At 38.8% G+C, this 14,792-nt stretch overlaps 1 protein-coding gene and 1 pseudogene across 1 annotated transcript in view; both read right to left on the bottom strand.

Annotated features, from left to right (window-relative positions):
• Positions 1-5,217, bottom strand: part of LOC106638463 (putative G protein-coupled receptor No18) — a 38,893-nt gene extending 33,676 nt beyond the window's left edge. Inside the window, exon 1 of the mRNA XM_014351618.2 lies at positions 5,044-5,217. The gene's annotated coding sequence lies outside the window, so the exon portion shown is untranslated. The remainder of the gene's footprint in view (positions 1-5,043) is intronic.
• Positions 5,218-12,407: 7,190 nt separating this feature from the next.
• On the bottom strand, positions 12,408-14,086 carry LOC106638464 (cytochrome P450 9e2 pseudogene; annotated as a pseudogene).
• Positions 14,087-14,792: the final 706 nt, after the last annotated feature.

Here is a 14,792-nt window from a genome sequence, read left to right on the forward strand (position 1 = left end):
TTTTCTTTTTTTCCACTAAATTTACAAAATAAGCACTTTGTTTCTTTATGCCTGCAAGTTATCAGTTTATTATATTATTTTAAATTTCGACAAATCTACCAAATTCTCTATTTTCTGAATCTTTGACTTTTCAACTTTTAATTACATCTTTGAAAAACAAAACGATTAAAGTTTTTTTTTTTTTTCCTATTTTTTTTTTTTATAAATTTCCCCAGTGATATTCATTGTAACAGAAAGTTAGCACAACGAGAAATTCATAATTTTATTTAGTCATCAGATAAAATTTCAAACAATTTAAAACTAACAAAACATTAATAATAAGTGTTATACAGCGATACCACTTACAGAAAGAAAAATTAAATTTTGGTATTAAAATGGTTTGAACTTATACTAATATAAAAATACTAGTAATGACTAACATTTTAGCAAATTTCTACTTTAAAATTTAAAAAAAAAATCATGTACGTAAACGAAAGTTTTTTTCATAAGATATAATGTTTTTGGGTTTTTGTATTGTTCAAAAAAAGTTTAACAAACAATTTTTTAATTTTGATATAATTAAAAACAATAATCACGCAATAACTGAAAATACTTACTTCAAGGGGATTTCCACTTTCTATTGTCATAAATTTCTAAGAATTAATTAATAATTTTTTTTCTTCAAAAAAGCTTTTTTGGCCTTTTAATCCTACAAACTATACTTTTACTGTGTGGTTGGGCATAAAAAGTGACTAATGTTTTTTTTTAAATATTTTTGGAAAATTCTTATACAATATTTCAATAATGACGTGATTTAAGCCTATTCGACTATTAACGATGCACAAAATATAGGCTCATCGTGTATCATTTTGAATGCAAAAATAAACTATCATGCGATAAATTGTTCTGAGATTATATTATATCTCTATTACAAAGCCGACAACATTTAATCATTTTTTTTAGTATGTATATATTTTATTTCGTTTGGAATTAATCTTTTTTTTTTTTTTTTTTTTTTTTTATTTGAAAAATTCCAAATTTTAATCAAAACTATTTCTAGCGTAAATAAAAGTGTTTGAAAATTGTAGTATATTTATACAGTTAACTGCACATGTATTATTAAAACAACTTAAATTCACCTGCTTGGCCATCATTTTGAAAATTCATAGATAGGTTTTATGTCAAATACGGTTCAAGTACTTCCATTGAAATTTATTCAAAAGACGTTTTTGAAATACTGTTACCTTGCAAAGGCTAGAAGTTGAAAAAAATATGATGCTTCAAAAGAAAGTGCTGTAGTAGAATAAATTGTAATAGATTTTTTCAATTTTAATTCAAGCTCTAGATGAAAAACATATTTTTTTAAAATTAAATTCGAAATTTCTATCAAATAGTATTATGATACCTTCCTCAAGTATTGAGAAAATTGATGGTTAAAAAATGTTTTGAACGATAAATATTTTTAAAATACTTGTGAATTTTTGAACTCAATTTATTTATTTCTATTACCTTTATTTTTATCTAACAAATCTGAAATTTTTCATAATGTGACCCCAGAAAATCTTGAAATGTCAGGGAACTTCTCTGGGTTTTAAGATAACTCTATCTTTGATCAAGGCGTGTAGTTATTGACGCAGTGAAATTCTGATTAATTGCCATAAAAAATGATAACTAAATCACAGAAATGCTCTTTTTAGTGACGTACATTCTAATATGTTATAAAACATTGGATTATACCCACGAACCAGTTTGTTCAAAAGTTAAGATCATTTTGAACAATAGTCGTAGCGTTTTCTGAGGTATCAATTATCGTTAATTTTAATTGATTAAAAACCTAAAAACTTAAACATCAGGACAAACACTCTAAAACACTACTACTTTGTCCATAAATCGAATTTCGGAGACGTATAGGACCAATGACGCATTGGGTTGCCCCAAAAAGAAATTCACTTCATAAAAAAACAACTTTGATTTAAAACTATAGACATAAGTATAGATACATTTACTCGAAAATAAAGTTTAAAACTGTATTACTCGAACGCGCACTCCGATGAGAGTAACAAGTGCTTTCCCTGAAATTAAAACATCTTCGGTGAGATGATGTGGATCATTTTAGCCTTAACATACGAGCTTGAATCATTTTCAAAATCACGAAAGTACACATCTTGATGTTGTGGAAGTACTTGTACTCAAACCAAGTATTTACTTGTACAATAAAGCCATTTAGTATATTCTCGTTATCCCGAGTATATAAGTATGAAAAATAGTTTTCTCAATAAAGGAACGAACTCGAAAGAAATTTTGCCCAAAGTCGAAGGACAATGAGATTACGTGCATCGCGAAAAAGTTACATGTACAAAGCCGACCGGCGCAACGGACCCTCAAAGAGATGCGGCAAATTTCACTTTTTCCACCCGCTGTAGGTCTTGCTTTTTTCCCCTAGGAGAATTTTATTTTTGGTCCCCGCAAGAAAAAAAAAAAAAAAAAAAAAAAAATACGAATAATTGCGCCGAGAAAGTCATGCGCAAAAAAATGTTTCACCATTTTTGACAGGGGAAAACATTTCCACTACATCTGGTTATACATTGGAAAAAAGCTACGAGACGCGAAAAAGCTACTTTCCTCTTCCGTAGGAATATTTTTCAAAATCTGTATATTCATCCGCAAAAATCCACTCTCGAGACAAAGAAACGAGAATAAGGAAAAATGCAGCATACGGTAGAATAATCACGTAAAAAAAAGAGAACAGTAGAACTCGTGCTCAAACGGATTTGGAAGTCTGAGAGGGAACTTCAAAGAACAGCCGGGGCCGACCAGCGCAAGAGCCGATGCATCAGCAAGAGAACGAAATGAGCGCGAAAGAAAGGATAAGTAGCGTTGGTAGTGAAAGGAGTCGTACAGTAGATGAACAAAAAAAAAAAAAAAAAAAATCGCGTTTTTGCTTTGACGGCCTCCCAACCCCGTTACGGGTTCCCCCGGAAGCTCTTGACACTCCTCACCTCTTGGCTTCCGCAGTCGCGCCTCTGGATCTCTTGACTCGCTTTTTTTTCTTTTGCATTTAACTCGTGCCTTTACCTGTGTGACTACTTGATGCGTATCGAGTATCATTCGCCCAAGTTGAGGGACTAGATGATGTATCATTTACGACGACCTGCTTTTTCGAATGGACTTTATTTTTTTTATTTTTTTTTTTTTTTCTTTCCGTGATTTTTGGCAAAAAGAATATAGTTTGAAGTTACGAAAGAGAGTATTATACATATTTGGCGCAAGACGAGTTTCCGAGATATTTGACATTTTTAACGACACGCCTGCGGTGCTGTGGCTTCCACGAGGTATTGGATGCTTCGGCGGGGGATTGAGACGACATGGTAAATTTTTCCCAGTGGAAGTAATACAAGTATGACTATTTGCGTGTATCTTGTTTTTCTACTTTTATACCTGATTTCTGTAAGCATAAATCCCTCGTTTTTTATTTTTTTTTTTTTTGTTATTTCCGTATGAATATCTGCATCATCGATACTAAAAATTTATAGTATAGACAATTTTGACAACCAACCAAAAGTGTGAGAATTGATTTTTCAATGATTGGCACAATTGTTTTCGCTTGGACGACTACATTTACATACGTGCTAAAATTACCTTACTAGAGTCGAACGTGTGGCAAACTCTGTGCAAGTACGAAATTTCGAACTTTGAAAAAAATCGTGAACTTGTTGCGTAACATAAGGTACTGTTACAACCCAAGTGGTGTTTGTTATTTAAATATTTTTTGGTCATTATTCAGTAAAATTTTCTTTTAATTACTCTAAAAAATCAACACGTCTATTGAACTAGTCGAAACAACATATGCGAAGAAAGGGCCATTCGTAAAGTAGTTTCTCATTTTTGTGTCAATCAAGTATTCCAATATCCCACATAATTATTTGAACACCATTATAATAAATTTAAAAGCTTTGATGTTTAATGACTTTATATTATGGAAAAATTACGTGAGAAATAATAGTTTTTGATTTACAATTTGTCACCCAAAGAATATACATATCCTTATTTTCGTGAAATCATCAATACAAATAATCTATTCAACTCTATCTCCCTCAACAAATCTCCGCGTACACCTGAGCCCTTGACTCGTCGAATCAAGCCTTTTCTGCTTTTTCAGCGACAATCAGTTCCAATGGAATTAATCAAGCATCCGATGTGATTACAACCCACGTTCCACGAAAGAAAGAGGAGACAAAAAATATTACCACAAACGCAAAAAAAAAAACCTTCTCTGCTTCATGGTTATCGAGAAAACCATCATCCTTTTGTGGAATCGGCAACAGCTAGGGAACAAAAAAAAAAATCCAAATACAAATCAAAAGAAGCCGAACAAAAGATAGAAAACTATTAAGAGGGGGTGTATAAAAAGAAGCCGTCGAAGGTTAAGAGAAACACAAAAGGAGTACAACGCTGGGGGATGGAGGGAATCGACAAAGCGCCTGTAGCAAAAAAAAAGAAAAAAAAATCACGCTTACAGGGCAATAAAAATGATCGTCGTGGTGGCGGTGGAACAAGGTGAAAGTGCACCTGCAGCGTTCTCACGGCTTCGATAATACGGACTTATCGAAAGCACCGAAACAATTGCCCGGATTTCCAGTGCCTCTCGATATTTCAATTTTTCCTTTCTTTCCTCTCCTTTTTCTCCTTTTTTTGCACCCTTTCAGAGCTCTTGATGCTCATGTGTTTTTTTTTTTTTTTTTTTTTATTGCAAATTTTCTCGTTCCATAATTTTTATTTTTTCAAAAAAATTCTATAAAATATTACAAGTGTTGGTATCACGTGCCGCTACTCTGACACATGGAATGGAGCACCTCACGTGTACAAACGCAACGCTCTTACTGTTCAAGAGAGAATACGTAACACAAAGAACACTTGATTGCGCAACAACATTTTTTTTCCTTAAAATACAACAATTTTCTGATATTGGAGAACCTGTGACACGAGTATACCGTTAAATCAATAAAAAAAAATGCTGTAATAGGGTACAGTAAAATTTTTTATGAAAAATAAAATGCACTTTACCTGTGAATGCCAAGTAGGGTTGCTGTCTAGGACTCTTGAGCTATGAATTCTCGGAACGGGTGGTGCATTACGGGCAGATACTTCGTTCCGGAGTCCTAAAGTGAAACGGGCGGATTTATCGTGGCAGTCGGTGGGCCGCAAAGTTTTAAACAGCAGTGGGTGCAGCGATGAATGTCAGTCTGGAACGAAGGCAAGAAAACGTTTGACGTTACAGCGAGACCGTGTTGCTGACAAATTTTGAGTCAATGGTGCAGTACGCATGATTAGGACGTCCACGTAAAGTGTGGTCACATCATTTGATATGGTGGGAAAATTTTTTCAATTTCAACAATTACATTTATTGAGCACAAGGTGAAAATACACTCCCCTGGTAGAAGATTATTACAGTTTATGTAGTAACGCTTCTACCAGGGTCGCTTGGTACTCTTACTCTAGAAACTTGGCGTACGAAAAACTAAATTTTCCGCAACAAAGCGCAACCGGTGATTCTAACACTCGTAGTATTTTGTCAAATTAAGACTTGTGCGATAATCACCAACTTCGTGCACACGTTACGTAATTTTTTTTTTTTTTTTTTTTTTTTCTGTTGTCGAATTTCTCAAAAACTGACTAAGATGGAACATAATAGTTCGGGATTGGGAAAAAAACACGTCACAAAAAAAGACACAAAATTTCATATTCTGATGACGCACGCATTATTATCCTACTCCTCAATGATAATTTGATCCAACTCCATCTCTTTTTGTTTTTGTGAAAAAATAAAAAAAATACGTGTCCTATATTTTTTTGATAATCCACCACTAGACTGGTATCTTACAGATTTTTTCATGGAAAATTCCAATTGTGACATACGAATGTAGATATGAACTATAAGTATAAGAGTGACAAGTTGTTTGCTAATCGACGAATACAAAAAAAAACGCATCCTGCTTTCTCAGAACATAAGTTACTAGGAGCATTTTAGAACTATCCTATTATCCAATCAGATAAATAAGTGTTTAAGTTCAGTTACAACAATTAAGAGCATCTGTTTTTGCCAGCAGTGTTATTGTTATATTCACTCACCCCCGCGTTTATTCAAATCCGCTCATAAGTTTCGGCGAAACAAACAAAAAGTAAGAGTTTCTTCCTCTTCAAACTGCACGTTTTGCGATCCAACAAAGCTCTCTGGTAGCTTTAAAATCCTTTCTCAAGTTTAGACACTTCTATCGGCAAAAAAGGAACAAAAAAAAAAAAAAACATTTCCAATTTTTGTGCGAAAACTTTTGTTTACCAACGCCGGCGCAAGCAAGTTTCCAGCCTCCCAAATATTTTTCGACCCCCCCCCCTCATCGCTAATAAGCGAGAGCCATTCAGATTTTACATTTTGCGCGGGAACAACGAGCTACGAGAGCTTCCTCCAGACCGAAAAATCGGCCTCGAAACTCACTCTGGCTTATTATTTTCACGTCAATCCTTTCGAATTATTCTCGCACACAACCGTCCCATTGAATTTCGGGAAGAAAAGAAACACCTTTTCCCCTTTTTTTTTCTTCTTCTTTCATCCCAATCGCAACCCCTTCCAGAGCCCCTCCACAAATCACATATCGTATCGGTTTTTCAACTTCTCGTACAAACTTTCACGGCAATTTGCGTCCCACGAGTATTTATTTCCAAAGCTCGTTGTCACCGGGCTTTTGGAACCAGTACCCGAAATCCCCCGGTACTTTTACACACGCGAAGGTTCCGACACGAGAACTACACACCCTTCAAATTCCAATACAGAGCACGAGCAAGCACTGCTAGCCGTAGTCAACAACTTGTCGGAACTAGTTACAACGCAGCACCGATAAAGGAACGGGCTTGAAGCTCGTGAGGATCATGCAAGCGTCCATTCGACCGGCCCCTCGTGATGGATGCACGCAGTGAGAGGGAGAGATCCAAAGAGCAGCATAAGGCTCAAAGGGAGCGGTGGTTCGCTCGATGGTTGTATTGTCATCCGTATAATTTCGCTCTCGTGTTTGTCTCCTCTGTGCGCCACCTATACATGTATATATACACTCGATACGGCCTCTCCTCTCGGTGGCGAGGGTGACGGATTCCCGTGTCACGCGTCACGAAGCCAAAAGAGAGTCGTACGTACTCCCGTTTCTCCGAACTCGCTAGACGTATGTACTTCTCCATCCCAACTTTTCTTCCCCGCTTTTCGCGAGTCGCGACCAATCATCTTCTTGCGAGTCTGGATTGTTTTGTTTTGTTTTGTTTTTTTGTCCTCGAATGCCTCGAATCCCTTCCTCTTCGACATCGGAGAGCTTTTGTTTTTCGACTAAAATCTATGTTTCTTCAAAAGCTGGCGGGATACTCCGATATTGCGACGTCATTCGCACGCCACAGTTTTTCATTTACATTTAAGAGGTACGAGATTTATCCCCCCGATCCTCTTTTACACGAGCACCAAGGAAAAATGGCCAACACTCGCAGTTTCGCGCTTCGCGAGTGGAGGCTCATCGCGCGTGGAGTGAGGATCGAAATAAAAAAGAAAAAGAGGAAGAAACAAAAAGGCGGAAAGGACGGCCGTGCCTGTGAATTAATTTTTTCATCTGGCGTTCCTGCACAGTCAGCTCTTTAATTACAGTCCTAGCTGGAAAGTGGATCAGAAATGGAGGAGTTGCGCGCTGCAGCACTCGATGCGGATTGGAATTTCAAGCTTCGGGATCGACGTGTAATGTCGAGAGTGCGAGAGGAGAATAGGGGGAGGGGGGCAAACGGGAGAAAGGATGGGTCTAATAAGCCGAGCGGGGTTTGATTAAAGAGCTTTGAAGCCGTCAATGTGGGGTGGGTGGGGGGGGGGGTTTGTTCGACTCGGGAGCCATCGCTTTTTTTCAAATCCAAATGTTGGCGTTGATGCGGAGCGTAGATTTTTCAAGTTTCGCGTGTGTGCCTGCACCAAAACGGTATTGTTGATTTTTGATGAGTGGCCTCGGTTGGAACGGATGAAATTTCAGATCTATAGAAAGGAGAAGGGGACTTCATTTTTACGATATGTAACTGAAATACGTAATCGAATCATTTAAATTATTGGGTAGTTGTTATGCTCATCAGGAATGTGAAGTTTGGGGGTAGGGGTTGTATTTTTTCATGTGAAAAAGGTAAAGGTTTTTTTTAGTAAAAGTCAATTGTATCCAACGATATTTCCAGATCAATCCACGTGGATTTTCCAGCTAATCTAGGATTTATTTCCCGGCAATTGAAATGGATTTTTCAGACCATCCAGATTTTCAGGTCGATCTACTTAGTTTAATTTACTTTCTACCAATTCCCGTGGATTTTCAGGTCAGTGCAGGTGAAGTTCAAGGTCCCCGTTCAATCTGAAAATCCACTTGGACCGGGTTAAAAAAAATTCACGTGTATTTTGATCTGGAAATTCACCTTGGGTACCTAGAAAGTCGATCTGCATTGGGTGGAAAATCCACGTTCATTGACGTAAATGTCTAGGTGAATTACCAGGTAAAAATATACACCTAGATATTTTCAAATTCAAATAGATCAGCGAAATCTTTGTAATGCATTGAGGTTATGGTCTTGACCACGTGCTACGCATGATCTAACCTACAAAGCTTGGTGCCCAAATTCATCAATTGATTTATCAATCAATTAAAAAACTCAGTTCGTACTTCATGGATCATTGTTCCTTGTACCAAAAAACTTGACACTGATTTTACTTGAACTTTTAAGAAATAATCCTAGTGGAAGTAGGAGGGATGATCGCTTCCGGAAAAGGAGTGTGAGTAGTTGGGGGGGTTTCCTTACTCTTATGAAATGTCAAACTTACATGGTTTAGGAAAAAGCATCAGCATCATAGTAGTAAATGATGGTATACACAGTATTTTTACAGCTATCAACTTTGTCCGATCGATTATTATTAAAAGTAACTCATAAGACATGCTATAATTTCGAGGATACCTCGGTTACACTCTGAAATAAAATACAATGTGATTCCTTGGGTTTTATTATTTTTTCCATGCAGAAACTACCATTTACCTCGAAAATCAATAGCTTCGAAGATTTTTAAGATGTCTTCGCATCGAAATTCGAAGCAAAATCACTGGATACAGTTTTTAAGTTTTTCTCTCTTCTTACAAGACAAGATACATGTGGTAATGAAATTGAGCCAAGAGGGTTAATTCGAGGAGAGAGCTTGTAAAAGGTCGATCGATTATTCCGAACGAGATTCTCATCAAGGGTCTTTCAAGTGGGGCTCATTTAAATCCCAAATCAATCCCTACCTTTGATCAGGGCTCCCCCCCCCCCGAAGTTTGCCCAAACAACGAGGTGCAGCTACAAGGCCAAGTTACAAACGACAAGTTCGACTCGTCCTTTCTCCTAAAAATAAAATTCCAAAACTCTATTTTTAATTTACAACGCGTTTAAACATTTGTATACGTAAACCGATTGCTCCGATTTATGAAGGATCACAAAGACTTTTAAACAAACGAGCTGATATTACGTGCATCTACTCTGTCCGGAAACTATAGATACTCGAAGGAGATTGCTAATTAGCCTCTGACCCTGAGAGACCCGAGCACAGGAACTTGGCAGTCCATTAAGGCCACTGTATTTATCGGGTCGTGTTGGTTCGACCATCTCGACAATATACACATCCCCTCCATATCCGTTGCACACTTGGCAAAGTTTATTAATGTCAAATCCAACCTTCAAATTTTTTGGTTCAATGTGTAACAATGACAAACAAGTTATATGATAAGAAAACCGAAATGATGTTTTGTATTGAAATACCCGTTGCGATGGAGCTCGTGACTACACATTATACAGTTTGCACGTATAGTTCGGGAAAATTTAATCCCGGCAATCGAGGATCCTTCAAAACGATAGCCAGCCGAGCATCGACCCCCACTCCGTAAACGCTTTTAAAACGCACAAACACTGTAGCCGATCGATTACTCTTTCTCCGTATAATTAACTCCGTTGGCGAGCAAATTATTGAGCTTTTGATCCCCTTCTAACAGCCATTCAACTTCCATGTGCCTCTGTTGGAGCATTCATTCTTTTGGTGCTTGCGTGGTACTGTTCTGGATATTTTAGCAAAGAAAAAGAAAAATTATGCACTACGTACGGACACTATTGAACGGGATTTGACGCTAATAATCTAAGTTCCAAAGTATATCAGATACGCGTATCTCAATCAGTTATCTTGATAACCTATCGCATGTAATTGTATTTAGATTGATGCAAATATCATTGATTCGTTTATATTTTACTTCAGCTGCTCAAAGGTGAGTACAAGCACGTCAACTCGCCTGATCTGTCCAAGCTGATAAAATCTTGATTACAAAGGCTCTAACGAGTAACCCGATCCTTAGGATGGGTACAAAAACAATCGTAGATTCCGTTAGTCTGTGCGATCTTCCATAAAAATCTAGAGTTGCCTGGTCAAGAGCCCTTCAAATCAAAACATTCCTGCATGGGAGTTGGAAACACTGAGTAGTTTTATTCACACTCGAGTGCAAAGCAATGATAAAAATCACAGTATTTTGCCTACTCCAAGCGGTTGAACTTCACCACTCAATCGTATTAATATGAAAATCATCGATTCCCGTTGCATTTGGTTGATAAATTTAAAATTACGTATCGGAGTATAACTGACACGCCGATGCATACAAACAAGTATATATTTCCATTTCAATTGTATACGTACCCTGTATGAGCAAATGCTCAAAAGCTTTATTCTGGGCATAAGATTGTGAGTAAAAAACAAAAAAAAAAAAAATCCTGAGCATCACGACCGATGTATGTAATCGTCGATTTCAATTTCGATCTTTCCACGAGACATCTACATTGAATTTGTGCGCTCCGACGAAAAGTCCTTAAACCAAAGACAGAGAAAGAGCCACCCCAAGAACGGTATATCGGGTCTGGAAGAAATCCAAGCCAAAGGATACGTATACATATAGATATAAATAAAAGACTGGAGCGGTTACCATCGACCGAGTAATTTCGGTAAGAGAGAGAGAGAGAGAGAGAGAGATAGCGATGCGCTGATGTAGACGAAACCGCGTTGTCGGATGGAGGGGGGTGGAAGGATTTCAGTGGAATGGAGCAAAGAAATCCACCAACCACTTAACACTCAAAGGAAAACAATACTTTATTTAATTCCCTTTCTCTTTTTTTTCACCCCCTTTTTCTTTACTCTACGAAATTCATCCGAGCGAAAAAAAAATGAAAATAAAAGAATCAAAAACTCGATACCTCCCCCAAGTTACTTTCCCCGCGCCACTTGACTTGGACTTTGTTTTTCATTGTTCTGTATTTCTTTTTGGCCAAGTTGCAACGATGAAGGGAAAAACAAAAATTTTTCATTATTTAATACACGTGATGTCTCGAGAGCAAAGGACACAAGAGCTCAAGTGCTGACAACACTTACGGGGTGGAAGCAGATTTTTATCATCAGATTTACAGTTTCTTTGCGTAGTTTTTTTTTTTTTTTTTTTTTTCTTACTGTCGTCGGATTGTCTCGTGCAGGTACTCTGTTGCTGAGATTCATACGCACACTTGAGAGTTAGCTTCTCCGTGGCACATAAGCCGTCGTAGCGAGTACAAAAGATCATCTACGCTGTTTGAAACACGCACACACAAAGACTCGCAAAGTCAGTAGGATGTGTTTTTTTTTTCCAATCCTTCCGGAGAGATAGGAGGATGTAAAGACTATACTCCGAAGACAATTTTTTTTTTTTAACCCTTCAAGATGGTTTTTAATTTAACTTGGTAGCAGGGAGTGAAGACGATTTTTTGCTCAATTATTATAATTGGATGAGCCGGGAGGGAGAATCTGTTTGGTCGGTGATTATAGATGGACGATCGTGGGTCGTATGACTGGCATTTGGCAGCGTTCCTAATTTCAGCCGGTGTTGTAACAGACTGGCAGTGACTGCGTACATACCCATTACGATGATGCATAATTGGGGGAAAAAAAAAAATAGATAAGAATCTGCATATTGAGAGTTTATTGATGTGATTCTTCCAGTGAGGGGAGGAATTAAGGACGAGTGACGAAGAAGGACGAAAAAAGTTAAATCAAAGTGTAGATCTTTTATTTCCAGGTATATTTTTCAGTGTAACGTAATATATTTATCAACGACTCGTATGTACAATTGAATTTTTTCAGCGAGGCACTTCTTTCGTGTTTTATAATTATTACAAAAACTGATGCAAATTAAGTACACAAATTGAAAAATTCGCATGCAAAGATTCATTACGTTTGATGGAATTGTAATCTTATGTAAAAAAAAAAAAACAAGAGGTACTCAGTTATTTTGAGTTTATTATTAAACCACAGTTGAAAAATCTTCGCACATTTTTCAGCCAATCTAAATGTAATAGAATGTGTACCTGCAATGCCCAAACAGTTACCTGTACACAAAAAAAAAAACCTAAGTATATCATTTTCAGCTACAGGTCTCGTTTATCCAATTTGAGCCACAATCCACCCAAGAACCTCATACTCGGCGAATCCTTCCTCAACGCGAGTGGCAACCTCGTCTTCCCCGCGAAGCTCAGGCTATACTTGCTCAACAGCTGAGCGAACAATATCTTTATCTCCATGAGAGCAAAGCGCTTGCCGATGCACATTCTCTGGCCAAGACCAAACGGCATGTACGTAAACGGAGTGACTTTATCCCGGTTCTCCTGACCAAAACGCTCGGGTATGAATTTCTCCGGCTCCGGGAAATATTTGGGATCATTGTGCACCCCGTGCATCGGTATTATCACGCTCGTACCAACTTCCACAATAAAGTCCGGGGAGCCCTCCTTGCAGCCTGGGATGGTAATTCTCTTGGTGCACAATCTGTCGGTGAGGGGCGTCGGTGGGTACATCCTGAGCGTCTCGCTGATGACCATGTCGAAGTACTTCATGTCCCCCAAGCGTTCGTAGGTGATAACGCCGTCGCCACCTTCCAGCATCAGCTCGTCGATTTCTTGTTGGGCTTTATCCTGGACTTTGGGATTGCTAGCCAACGCGTAAGCCAAGGAGCACGTGAGGCTCGACGTGGTATCGAATCCCCCAATGAGGAAAATCAAAGCCTGGCTCACTATGTCCTCGTTGGTCACTTCAACGGGGTCCCTGCTGCGTTTGGCCTGCAACAACGAGTCTATCATGTCCTGTCGGGCGATGCCCAGCTCCTCCCTTGTCCTGACCGTGCCCCCGATCATGCCCTTGAAAAACGCGTCCGTGGCCTTCGACAGGAACTTTACGCCCAAGAGCCGCATGAGTTTCGGTACCAGTCGGAAGGCCAGGAGCTTCCACGAGTTGAGAAACGAGGCCACCTCCTTGCTGTGCCGGTACAAGTTGTTTCCCTGGTCGTTCATGGAGTCAACGTGTATCCCGAAGGCCGTGCTCACTATGGCATCGTTGGCGTACCTGGTGAAGGTGTCCGTCGCCTCGAAACAAGCCGCAACCTCCGGATGCTCCTCAAAGTACCCTACGAACTTTTTCGAGCACTCAGCCACCAGCTTGACCATCCCCTTCATCTTCCTGGCTGTGAAATTCGGTGTCAGGGTCCTCCTCATGTCCTTCCACCGCGCCCCCGTTAGGGAGAAAACGTTGCGGCCCACCACCGGGTCCATGTCCTCGGTGACGAAGCTGTTGTGGTCGTGAAAGTGGTCAAAGTACTTGACGCACACGTCGCGTATGATGACCGGGTCTTTGAGGACGATGACCGGGGTGAGCAGGTCAAAGGAGCCGTAGTAGCGAGCACCCGGGTGGGCGTTGTACAGGTCGATCGTGTGCTCGGCAAAGGCTCGCTCGCGCAAGTAGAAAGGACCGTGCACGCCTATCAGGGTATTCGTAAGGTGCTGGGGAATGCCCCGTGCTCGCCAGTAGTTGCGCTTGTAGATTCCCATCAGTGCCCAGATGACAACGAGGATTGCGGTCGCCAGTGGGAGGAATGCGAGGGCTCCCGCTCTCGTGAGGATCTCCATTGTGTATCGAGTTTTCCGAGCTTTCCTCGAACTGGGTTGCGTTGCACGTTAAGTGGCAATGTCTTCAATTACGTGCTCGCACGGTTCGAAAGCTACTAAGCAAAAGCCAACTCTACTATCGACTATTTATAATACGAGGTTGTAATGAGCGTGCACTTGTATTGATGCGTGCGTGCTCTCGCTCTCTCCGTCCCCACCGTTTGAGCTATTGGTGATTATTTGTTATCTTGATCTTGAAACTGCATCGTCACCGGGACTCGTTGGTTGTCTATGAAATTTTAACTAGTCGTTCCCTCCGTCTCAATCACAGTCACTTCTTTTATTTTAAGTAAATGTAAACTACGAGTTTCCGGTATTAAAAGCACATAATTTTTGACATCATTAATAATACAAATGTAACACGTCTACGTCTCTCGGGATCATTGAAAATCGGATACATACTGAGTTACAGAATTTGATTGTTACGCTCTACATGGAGAAAAAATTTCTTTGCAGATTCTTTATTTTTAAATAATTTTTTTTTTTACTAGTAGGTCTAAAAGGTCTACCCTAAAATGAAAATTTTCAAATTTGACTACCAAACTTGGTACTATTGGGTTGACAAAACTTAATAAGTAGTAGTCAAAGTGTCGAAATAACTCTTTGGAAAATTTTTAGACTAGTAACTAATTAATAATATTGATGGATTAGCACATTTGTGAATAATTACCAACGCAATTGTTTTTTTATCAGCTAATGATGAGTTACAAAATTTGCTCGTTTGATTAAAATAA

The sequence above is a fragment of the Copidosoma floridanum genome, unplaced genomic scaffold, assembly GCF_036245765.1.
Source record: "Copidosoma floridanum isolate Cflo_tuat_1 unplaced genomic scaffold, Cflo_Japanese_pri ptg000012l, whole genome shotgun sequence".
Taxonomy (NCBI): domain Eukaryota; kingdom Metazoa; phylum Arthropoda; class Insecta; order Hymenoptera; family Encyrtidae; genus Copidosoma; species Copidosoma floridanum.